At 35.7% G+C, this 13,015-nt stretch overlaps 1 long non-coding RNA gene across 3 annotated transcripts in view; it reads right to left on the bottom strand.

Moving 5' to 3' along the window:
• Positions 1–13,015, bottom strand: part of LOC147581755 (uncharacterized) — a 191,754-nt gene that overhangs the window by 68,918 nt on the left and 109,821 nt on the right. The window contains exon 4 of one of the 3 annotated variants that reach the window (XR_015250220.1): positions 4,829–6,891. The exons of the other annotated variants lie outside the window; for them this stretch is intronic. This is a non-coding gene — a long non-coding RNA (uncharacterized LOC147581755). Of the gene's footprint in view, positions 1–4,828; positions 6,892–13,015 lie in introns of those variants that run through there. 3 annotated transcript variants of the gene reach the window in all.

Here is a 13,015-nt window from a genome sequence, read left to right as displayed (position 1 = left end):
ACGACGATATGGCTCATGTAACTATTATGAAAATCAAGACAAGGATTGTTCCATCACCTCAAATATCCCATATGCTACTATTTATAACCACAGAAACCCATCCCTTTCTTCAGACATGGCAACCACTAAAATGTCATGATTGGTAGACTCTAATAAGTTTTGTATATATAAAATAAAAAATTTAGAGCAATACTAAATGAGTGATACACTCAAAAACGCTATAGATAAATATAATTCTAAAAAATATTTAAGCAATCCACTCTAAGGCAAAAAAAAAAATAATAAGAAATGAACACAGAGAGAACTAAGGAAAAGAGGAAACAAAAAATATAAAAGCACACTTCAGCCCTAATATGTCACTAATTAAATTAAATGCAAATGGTCTAAATACATCATCTAAAAGAGACTGATTGTCAGAGTGGGTAAAAAACAACGATTAACCAACTTCATACTATTTGTAAGAAACTCATTTCAGATATAACAGTAGAGGTAAATTGAAAATAAACAGTTATAAAGAGATATATTACACGTATACTACCAAAAGAAAACATGAGCGGCCATAATATTACCAGATAAACTGCAGAGCATAGAGAATTACCAGGAACAGAAAGTGGCATTACATACTGGTAAAAATAAGTCAATCAACTAAGAAGACATAGTGATCCTAAACATGTAAACATCAACCAGAAAATTTCAAAGCACTTACAGCAAAAACCGAAAGAACTGAAAGAAGACATTTTTAAAATCCATAATTATGGTTAAAAACATCAAATCATCTCACTCAGGAATTACTTAATAGAATATCAACAAGGATATAAAAGAGTTGGACAACACTGCTAGCCAAGAGGATCTAACTTACATTTGTAGAACACTTAGCCCACCAATAGCAGAATTCTTTCTAGAAGTTCCACTGAAACAACTAATAAGATAGATCGCATCATGAATTCCAAAACACCACAAGAAACTTAAAAGAGTTGAAAACATACAGACTATAAATCTGAATATAATGAAATCAACTGAGCCATCAATAATAGAAGGGTAATGGAAAAATCTCCAAACACCTGGAAATTTAACAATAGACTTCTAAGTAATCTTTGGACCAAAGAGAAAGTCTCAATAGAAATGAAAGAAAAATTTAACTCAATAAAAATTTTAAAAAGTACAACCTGTCAAAATTAGTGATATGTAGTTACTGCAGTGCTGAGAAATGTATAGCACTGAATGTTTAAATTAGAAAGTAACAATGATATCAAATCAAGAATATAAGCTTCTACCTCTAAAAGCTAGGAAAAGAAGAGCAAGGCAAACCCATAGCAAGCAGAAGAAAGGAAATAAGATAAATCAACAAAATTGAGAACAGAAAAATAAGAGTAAAAATTAATCAACTCAAATGGATCATAAGTCCAAATGGAAAAAATTGGCGAATGGGTAAAATGCAGTTCATTCATACAATAAAATATTCCTCAGTGAAAAAAGAAACAACTACTAATAAATGGTACACTTATGATGGAGCTCAATGGCCTTGCACTGAATGAACAAGCCAGTCTCAACATGTTACATATTATTAAGATTTTTATACAGTATTCTTAAAATAACAAAATTAAATTACAGAGAACAGAGCAGTGATTCCTACCTAGGGTTAGGGGTATGATTATAAAGGGGGAGTATAGGTGGGGCAGAGTGTCTTTGGTGAGGTAGAACCGTTCTACATATCAGGTGTGAAGTTTATTATACAAACATTAACATATAAATCTAAACATATTTTAAAAGTTCATAGAATTCCTACACCAAAAAGAGGCGCATGTCAACGTTACTGAAATCTGAACAAAATCTAAAGTTTATTTGATTGTATTGATCTAATGTCAATTCCTCGTTCTGGTAATTGTGCTAGGGTTATGTAGGATCTTTATCATTGGAGAAGTTGAGTAAAAAATACACAGGAACTCTCCGAACTGTTTTTTTCAACTTTTCAAAATAAAAATGATTCAACACACACACACACACACACACACACACACACACACACACACACCACCCATATGTGTGGACGCAAAGACCCACACACAAAATACTATATGAAGATGAAGGCAGATACTGGGACGATGCTTCTAGAAGCCAAAGATTATGAATCCCAAAGACTGTCAGCAAACTACCAGAAAATAGGTGAGAGGCATGGAAAAGATTCTCTTTCACACCCCTCAGAAAGAAACAATTCTGCTGACACCTTGGCCTTGGACTTCTAGTCTCCAGAACTGGGAGACGGTAAGTTTTCATTGTTCAAGCCACCCAGTTTGTGGTAATTTGTTAAGGCAGCCATAGCAAACAAATACAGACTGAAGAAGACGTTTAGAATTTTAGAGTATATACCATATATTCCATGCAAAAAAAAAAAAAATCAAAACAAAAAACAAAAAACAACCTATACATGTATTTTCTGGTGATGGTAAAACAGAAAATCTTTTAATGATCTGTCTTTGTTTGGGCTACTGTATCAAAATACCATAGACTGGGTGGCTTACCCAACAGAAATGCATTTTCTCACAGTTTCAGTAGCAGGAAATCTGAAATCAGTGACAACATGCTCAGGTTTTGGTGAAAGCTCTTCCTGGCTCTCAGATGATCACCTTTTTGATGTGTCTTCATGTGGCAGAGAGACCGAGAGAGTGTGGGAGAGAGTGCATTGATATATCTTTTCATCAGGACACTGATCTCAACATGAGGGTCCCAACCTCATGATCTCCATCTAAACCTGATTATCTCCCAGAGACCCCATCACCATATACCCTTACATTGTGGTTAGGACTTCAACATATGAATTTTGGTGGAATCCAAATATTCTGTCCATGGCAGGTCTAATAGGCACAATTGAGTTGAACAGGACTATGTAGAATATTGGAAGACTAAGCAACCGTTTATTAAACTGAAAGAATTTACTCAGCACCACATTAATCCCCAAGGAGATTTTAACAATGTTTGACAGCCATAAACTTGATTCGATCCTTGCTGCCAGGCCAGAATTAATTGGCTCTCATATCTCAACTACGTTCTCAAATATATGTCCTATTATTTAAAGTCCTGAAGCAGTTGACCTTTCCAGCCCTCAAGGCCTTTTCTTTCTTACTCTGTTCTCTCTTATTCCAGGAAATTCTTCCCTGAGCTCATCTTTTTCATGTAAAATCTTGACAAAAGCAGTCAAAAGCATCTAGCACACACCACTAATGTCCACTTGTTATGTGATCTACTCCCTGAGTTACTGCTGGACAGTTTTACCGGATGTTTTGTCGCTATGTACCACACTCACCATTTTGCCAACACCATTCTCCATCCACTACGGAGATACCACATATTTAGAAATTTGTTGGAATAGGACCATAACTCTACCTACCAATGTTCATTCATATCAGTCAGCATAGGCTAAATTCTGCTGTGATAATATAACTCCCAAATCTTGGTGGCTTAACAATAACAACAAAAAGTTTAGTCTCGCACCTACTCTATACAAAATGTGGTTGAGGTAAGGGTCTCAGCTTCCGACACTCACGGGCTGTGGCTAATAGAGGCCCATTCTGGGACACTAGATCTACTCAGGACAGTTTTTAAAGTCACCGTTCGATCCTAGAGCAAACATAAATCATATTCGGCATTTGTTTTCTATTTCCCACAGCACGAAATAAATACTGGAGAGAATCACTGCTTGATTTAGCAATAAGAAAATAAAAATAAAATAAAAGATAAACGTTGAAATCACTCCCTCCCAAAATGAAATCTATACTTAAGTTGCTTATATAGTATTAGATGAAAATAATTGCCTACATTTTTCCAAGACAGAGTAGAAACTTTACTGTTCCTATTTTTTCTGCTTTGTTTAGACTAAATACATGTATTTAAAAAGTTTGTCATCAGTGGATAATAAAACCACACATTGATCATCTGTTATTTCCTGATATTACATACTATATAGATGCCCACAGGAATTACACATATATGAAGGAAATAGAGGAGTATTACAACATGACTTCATAAGAGGAATAAAAAGAGAAATATATATAATATTCTCAAATTTCTAAAGACCTTAAATTATTACAAGTTCTGCTTGGTTTCCTAAGAAAATGGAGTACCTGAAATGTGTAATTTCAGGTATGGTTAAACTTAAGGAAAAAATCACTAAGTAAATAAAGGTTATCCTTGAATCATCTTTTCTCATTTTCCTTTGCTGAATACTCTTCTCTCTTTCTGCCCCACCTGTCTAGATTTCCCAGAACTATGACTGCTTGTCCCAGATATAATGTTAGGTATTACTTCCCTGTAGTAAACTGTTGTTAACTTTCTTTCTTTCTTTTTTTAAATTTTATTTATTTTTGAGAGAGGAAGAGAGAGTGCGAAAGTGGGGGAGGAGCGGAGAAAGAGGGAGACTGAGGATCTGAAGCAGGCTCTGTGCTGGAAGCTCGGAACCCAATGCAGGGCTCGAACTCTTGGACCGTGAGATTATGACCTGAGCGGAAACCAAGAAACGTTCACTTAATGGATGGAGCCCCCCAGGCACTCCCACTGTTAACTTTCATTACTTCCACCAAAATATGCCCAGAAAAAATTCATAAAATAAAAAAAAATATTCATCACATAAATCCGTAAGAATGCAAACAATGACAGTGATGGCTGTGGAGTTGTTTATGTATTAATTTAAACAAAGACATTCTTATTATTAGAAGAAAATAAGTCATACACAAAATAAATAAATATATAAATAAGGTCTCTTAACCCAAATAAGTCATCAGGAGTTATGTGTAGAAAAGTAGGGCAGGCAATTTTGTCCAAGAAAGGCAGATGATAAGGAAACTGACTTTATTAAATACATATGTTTCAAATCCTGTGTTATGCTACTTTTATATAGATTCTCTCAATTCTGTATAGACATTGTCACCAAATAATAAAAGGGTAAGTAGAAGATTAGAAGTTTGTGTAACATAATTAACAGAGCTAACAAGTTGTATCAGTTGTTGAAAAGTTTTTAAGCTTTTATTTCTATTTTGTCACGCTACCCTTCAACTCCTTTAAAATCATGTTATATAGACAATTAAATAGAGGGCATTTTAGAGCAAGTAACCCAAGATCATATGTACCAATACCCTCTTTTAAGAGTTTTAACTCCAGCTAGTAGGAAAAATATTTTCATATAAAAATTCACATAAGAAAAGCTGAGAAAACATTGTATTCGTTTTCTGTTGCTGTACCAAATTACTCAGCATTTCATCACTTAAAACAACACGAATTTATTTTTCACAGTTTTGTAGATCAGAAGTCCCATGTCCTCAGCTGGTCTCTCTGCTCATGTCTGACAAGGCCAAAATCAAGGTTTCGCCAGAGCTGTATTCCTCTCTGGAGATCCAAGGGGAAAATCTGTTTCCAGGCTCATTCAAGTTGTTGGCATGCAGCATAGGTCCTGTTTACTTGCTGGCTGTCACCCCAGCCCCACCTTAACTCCCAGAGGCCTCCTTCCTGGTAATGGTTTATCTCAAAGCCAGCAAGAACAGGTGGAATACTTCTCACAATGTTATATCTCTTCTGCCTCCAGTTCCTCTGAGGCATCTCTCTCTAATCTCAGCAGGGAAAGTGTGTCACTTTCAAGGGCTCCTGTGATTAGACTAGGGCCACCAGATAGCTAAGATAAGTCAACCCATCTCAAATCCCATTGTCTTAATCACATCCGTGAAGTCCTTTTTTGACATATTACATGCAGTAGTCCTCCCCTTTCCACAATTTCAGTTACCCCATCAACCCTGGTCAGGAAGAAGATGATACTTGTGTTGTCAGAAGGTCAATAGTAGCTTAATGTTACCACGCAATGCCAACATCATTTACCCTGCTTCATCTCATCATGGAGACATTTTATCATCACACATCATGACAAGAATAAGAAGGGTGAGTGAAGTACCATAAGACACTTTGAAAGAGGCCATATTCACTTAACTTTTATTAGTGCTATTTTTATGATTATTCTATTTTATTATTATTATTGTTAATCTCTTACTATGCCCAATTTATAAAGCAAACTTCATCACATGTGTGTATGTATAGGAAAAAACATAGTATATATATTGTTCAGTGGTATATACATAGTGTTTTCTGACAGGTACTATCAGTGGTTTCAGGCATCCACTGGGGGTCTTGGAATGTATGTTCTGTCCATAAGGGGTATTATTCAGTCAAACAGAAACAATTTCATTAACAATCTAAAAGTCATAAAGTGGGAACAGGGAGGTTTTTTTAACACTGAAAATAAAAAGCCATCATTTAGAATTACTTCAGTCCTCTCTTGGGGCACCTGGGTGGCTCAGTTGGTTAAGCATCTGACTTTGGCTCAGGTAATGATCTCACGATTCTTGAGTTCGAGCCCCTCGTCGGGCTGTGTGCTGACAGCTCTGAGCCTGGAGCCGACTTCAGATTCTGTGTCCCCCTCCCTTACTCACTCTCTGCCTCAAAAATAAACATTTAAAAAAAAGGATTATTTCAGTCCCTTCTGGATAATAACATAGCATACTATTCTTGTTATCTTTGGATGATTCTTTTGAATTAGTTGTGATTACAACCTGAACTTATATAAGTGAATTCAAAAATAGTTTGGCAATTGCTAAAAATATTCAAAACTGACTGGGCTATATATTATTGCAATGAGTTCTTTAATTTGCTAATTTAAGGTCTGTGTCACAAATATTATAGAAGTTATTTTCTTTTCCTTCCAAGTGTTTTAGCCCTGATTTTCCATCCAGCCATTTAAAAGGTAACAATTTGATTAGCAGTGTATTATGATTTCATTAAATGTAAATATTAAACATAATTTCTTTTCAGTCTGCTTGAGAGATGCATATGTCATGAAAGTTATCCATCTTCATTCTATAAATAAAACAGAATAGCACAACTATAATAGAATAAATGCCAGAAGATGTTGCTTTCAAAAACAGTAGATTACTAATTGACCTTTTCTGCATTTACCATACTCTTTATCATTTCAGCAGTTAGCTATCTTTCTGACAAGTGAATTCCTTAAAAATGTGTATGACATTTAACTGGATAGAGTTATTTGTCATTGAATAATTTAATGTCATTTCTTATTGCTTCAATTTAAATGGTTGATCTAATTTTTATTTGCAATGTACCATTTAGATGACTCATATTATATTGGTTAATGTCTAAATACTTTAAAAATTTAGATGAATGTGCTTTTCACTTGTCAAGATAATCAAATGGGGCATATGGGATTTAAATTAAACAGTTGATTATATCCCATAATAGAATCCATTTACTTTATCCTCTCCCTTCCATTCTGCTTATTCACATCTCCTCTACATCTTTTCAAGAGTCTATTTTATGTCTCCAGATCTACAATAATCTCATGAAATCATCATAGCTCCGTGATTGATGAGCTTCTTGCATTAACATCCCCATTTTCTTCTTTTTTTATTCTAAGGTCCAGGGTGTATGTTTACCTTCTCCTTTGATCTTCTGTATTCAAATTACACCTCCTTTCCTAGATTGCACTGAAAATTAATTTCAGTCTTCTTCATAAAAGCCTTACATAACACTTTCTTTTTTATTACCTTTTGCTTGCTACAATATTTGTGGTTCATTAACACTTATACCTATTAATAGGTCACCTATTTATATCTATCGGCTTCTAGCAACATTAACTTCAATACTTTTTAGTAGTTTTTCATATACTTTTCTGAAGATAATGTATTTTATCACCTTTCTGATGTATATTCCATTAAATACAGTTTTGAAAATTGTAGATAAATTGCCACTGTACTGAATGAGAGAGATAAAGAAAGAGCGGAACTACTAAATAAATCTGATTAATCAGTTTGTCCTACACAGAGAGTGATGTGGTGAATTACGTCTCTACTAAATGTGATACTAATTCATTTATTTCGTCTTTCCTACTTTGCTTGCATCTAATAACATTCAGGCTAAATATAATCTGTCATGGCTCCATTACATTCATCTTGGAAGATTGGCTTTCCCTGGCCACTTACTACAACACATCATTGGTAGCTAACATGAGCTTTGTCTTCAACTCCCAAAGCTGACCTTCCATTTTGTCTTTCCTCAGTCTTCAGCCCATCTCTTAGTCTGTGGCACAAATAATCATATCCTACATTCAGGAAGAATTTTATTCTGGTTTCTCCTCAGAATCTCTGTCGTTCAGCCTCTCATTTCTTTCTTTATATCAGTGAGGCTCTATAGTCACATTTATTGAGAAAAACATTATTTTATAGGGCCTTATCTTCTTCTATAAAGGAATGGAAGTGGCTTGCAAAAAAAAAAAATGTAAGTGTTTTATAAACCACAGATGCAAACAAATAGAAGTAGTCAGTTGGATCACAGGGAAGATAAATTGCTAAGGTCAAGTTGCAAATTTATTTCTGATTTCCCGGAAGTCCATACAAAAGAGAATATTCTATTAATTAGTGGCTATATAGTATAGTGGTTAAAAGTACACATTTGGTTTCCCAAAAATGTTCACTGATAGCCAATAAAGTTTTATCTTTTGTGTCATTAAAAACTCATGGACTTCGGTGGTGCCTGGGTGGCTCAGTCAGTTAAGGATCCAACTTTTTTTTTTTTTTTTTAGTATACTTGCTGCCAAAGTGAGCAGAAGCGTCCAACTCTTGATATCTGCTCAGGTCATGATCTCATCGGGAGATCATAAGTTAGAGCTCTGCATCAACCTCTGTTTTGAACGTGGAACCTGCTTAAAAGTCTCTCTCTCCCTCATCCTCTCCCTCTCTCGCACTCTCTCACTTTCTCTCTTAAAAAAAAAAAAATCCTCATGGACTTTGTATATATGATTGGGTAAAATCCATTTCAGTAATTATTCATTTTTATTTTGCTATAATTATCCCATTTTAGGCTGGCAGGAATAACATAAAATTTGGCATTTCTTTATCTTTCCTTGGTAATTGGGGTTTTCTTTGCAAATTTTTGTGTCACATTTTGTTTTCTTTTTTGTAGACTCTCTTCACACATTAGGAATATTCAACCTTTTTGTACAATATGGAAATATATTTTTCAGTTTGTCAATTTTTACTTTTGCTTTTGTGTACTTTTCTTAGAATGTCATTTCCTGTAGTAATGCCTTTCTTAGGTTCTATATTGTCAAATTTATCCATCTTTTCTTTAATTCCTTTAGGGGGGATAAAATTATGGGTAGAAAAATTCTCCCTACTCTTAATAAAAGTTGTAAAAACTTTCACTTTGTTATTATTATTTTAATACTTATATATTTGTTTTTAAAACCCTGACCCATTTGAAATTTATCTCAACAGATTTGGTGAGTAATGTATACTATTTTATTTTTACCACGTGGCTACTTACTGCTTTCAAGACTATTTATTAGTGAAGCATTGGTCATAGCACCAGTTAGATAATAAGATCTAATAGGGTCTGAAACCTTTCTTAAAGGCTGCACATATTTCTCTGAGTTGAGAACAATACATGATATCAATTAACCTTTAGTTGGAATACATAGGTCTGGGAACCAAGAGGTAGACAAAATAGTTCTCCCAACCTGTACTCAAAGACCCTTCACATTCATTTTTCCCTTGTTTTTATTTAAAGTCTTTTAGTTTAGAGAGCTAGTCTAAGGGAGTGGTGTTTCTGTCCAGGTATACAATAGTTGTTCCATTTAGCTGCAAGTTAAGAGTGCCATCTAGTCATTTGGGCTCTTTGAGTCTCTGAGCCAAGGGTCAGAGAAGAGTTTGCTCTACTGGCTTGGGTGACCGATCCTTACTATCAAGAGGAGTTAGCGTTTCTGCTACATAATGGGGGGAAGGACATGTGTGAATTCTAGAGAATTCTTTAGGGTATCTTTTGGGATCTTATATCCAAGGTTAAAGTTGGTGGAAAGCTACATCAACTTAATACAGGCAGGAGTACTGAAGCCCAACCTTTTCAGGGATAATGTTTTTGACTTACCCTATCAAGCACAGATACCTGAGTTGACCTTTTAGATGAAAATAAAGGAAACTGTAGGGGTCAGTGAAAGGAGGAAGACATAAATAATCATGGTAAGATTAGAAGAGCCTCTGCAGTGTACAAGCCCCAGGGCCCTATTCAGGCACCACTCACACTGAACTCATATAAAAGGCACATACTTGGAGCACAAAACTAGTCATAGAACACGGTGTCAAAGGAAACTCCTAAACTACGATTTCACAACTTAAAAAGACTGTGATGGGGAACCTGGGTGGCTCAGTCGGTTGAGCGTTCGACTTCAGCTCAGGTCATGACCTCACAGTTCGTGTGTTTGAGCCCCACGTCAGGTTCTGTGCTGACAGATCAGAGTCTGGAGGCTGCTTCGGATTCTGTGTCTCCCTCTGTCTGCTCCTCCCCCACTCATGTTCTGTCTCTCTCTCAAAAATAAGTAAACATTAAACATTTTTAAAAAGGACTATGATAACGACACACTTATTTCCTTTGTTCAATATGCCATGGTGGTGGCAATAAAATTTAAATTTATAAGCTACAAGATATCAGGTTGAAATTGTACCTGAACCAGAGGAAGAATGATCATCACCACATGATAAATGCATCTTTTGTAAGAGTGATGGTTGCACTATGTTAGGTAGGAGGATGTTAGTTATTCTTGCCATTTCTGCTGCCTCTGAAGTCTGTTTGTGGAGCTCCCTAATGGGTAAATTGGGGCAGAACCTGGGGAATGGTTCCTTCAAAGACAACTCCAACTCCCAGTAAATATGCCTTCCAGCGTTGCAAATTCTGGAATGCTCGTCACCATTTTTCCCCGACTCACATGTAGCCAGGATCCTGGATCTAATTCAGATTCCACAAATCAGGTACTCTCATAGGGCATTTGGCTATGAAATGCGGCGAAGCATGAGAGCAGGATGTGAAGCATTGCTTTGCTGGCAAGGATAGTGGTAGAAGTGGCATGGTTTGCTCTCAACACACGTCAGGAGATTTCACACCTTCCTGCAGGGGTTGTGAAAGCTTTAACCACCTTACAGGGGCAGAGTGACACTGGCGCCTGAAAGCTATTTCTAGAAGCACAGGCTGTAGTCTACTATTCTGGCCTTCCAACAATTTCATGAGAGACCTAATATGTGACAATAAGTACGTGTAAGCTTAAACTACTAATTGCAATTTCTGGTGTGTGCAACTAAATCCGCAGTGAAACAGATAATATTCTTATGAAATTTATACAGCCCTTGCTAAAAACAGTTTCTTACAGAGATACTGTACCAAGCTTTGCAATTAAGCAAAGAAAGGAAATATTACCTATTGAATTCTAATTTTCAAAAAATAATAAAATATTGTAACTCTTAGTAACTGGTATCTATAAAGAACTGCAATATGCAATAGACGCCCATTGAAACAGTGCCATATTCACAATAAAAAATATTTTTATCAAAGCAAAGAATGTATTATTTATATGGCATATTATTGTTATTTTCTAGGTGTAATATACTGAATAAGGCTATGCAGCAAGATTTTTGTTATAACTTATTAGTGTCCTTTTTTCTTTCCCAAGGTCTTATGTTTACTCATTTCCCAAGCGGTCCCTAATTACTTGTTTCTCCCTCCGATTCCTAGTAGATATAACAGTTGATTGTATTATGACAACCTGGATAAACCTTGAGGGAATTATGCTAAGTGAAAAAAGTCCAACAGTGAAAGCGAACAAATACTGTATGATTTCACTTATATGTGTAACTTGAACAAAAACAAAAACAAACCCAAGTTCATAGATGTAGAGAACAGATTGGTGGTTGCCTGGGGGGGAGGTGGAGATGGGTAAAAGGACTAAGGGGGTCAAAAGGTGCAAACTTTCAGGTGTAAGATAATATGCCTTGGATATGTAATGTACAGCATGATGACTATAGTTAATAATACTGTATTGCATAATTGAAGTTGCTAAGAGAGCAGAAAAGTTCCCATAAGAAAAAAATTCTGCGTGTATGGTGACAGATGTTAACCAGACTCATCGTGATGATTATTTCACAATATAGACGAATATCAAGTCATTATCTTGTACATGTGAAACTCATATAATGTTGTATGTCAATTATACCTCAATAAAAATAAAATAAAATAAAAACTTGGTTGTAAATTTGTACTATTTTTCCCCTTAACTGTTATTTTATGAATTAGATTTTCCAAATGTAAAAGGCAAAATATTCTTATAAGAAAACACAAGATCAAGGAAACAAATGTCTCCTAAGAATCATAGATCTTTGCCAGGTATTTATAATATGTTCATTGTACAAGCAGAACATTTTATACAGGCTGTAAAATGGTATTGTATATTAAAGACAACAACAACAACAAACACTTATTTGGGGGGAAATTGTTCATGCTTCCCAGAGATGATATTCAGACTCTATTCACGAGCACTAGCATTTATCCTAGGTACTAAGTGTTATATAAGTTATTATTCTAAATATTACCTTAATCTTTTCCAGCTATAACAGAACCTATCTGTTCCAAGACTGAATAAACCTCATTTAAAATGCAGACAGGATGGGGCACCTGGGTGGTTCAGTCGGTTAAGCCTCGGACTTCGGCTCAGGTCATGATCTCGCAGTTCGAGATCCACATCAGGCCCTGTGCCGACAGCTCACAGCCTGGAGCCTGCTTCGCATTGTATGTCTCCATATCTTTCTGCCTCTTCCTCACTTGTTCTCTCTCTGTCTCTGTCTCTCCCTCTCTCAAGAAAATAAACATTAATTTTTTTTTAATAAAATGTGGACAGGAGGCCAGAAGGAGGAGCTCTCCCATCCTACCACTCTTGGTCAATTGCCAACTCCAAAAGGAAGAAACCTATTTTATTACTTCAGCAGGAAGAGGATAAAATTTCTCCTTGCCCAACAGGCTCAACCAATAAGAAAACACTGCAACTGAGCCAATGAGAAACTATCACCACCCTAACCTCTCATTTTCCTCCAATGGACTTTGTTCAAAGCAGCTCCTTCCAATCTCCTCCTTTTCTCTATAAAGTAGC

The sequence above is a fragment of the Puma concolor genome, chromosome B1, assembly GCF_028749965.1.
Source record: "Puma concolor isolate L17-30 chromosome B1, mPumCon1.1.hap2, whole genome shotgun sequence".
Taxonomy (NCBI): Eukaryota; Metazoa; Chordata; class Mammalia; order Carnivora; family Felidae; genus Puma; species Puma concolor.
The sequence above is the reverse complement of the archived record's forward strand: the minus strand, read 5'-3'. Positions and strand labels throughout refer to the sequence as shown.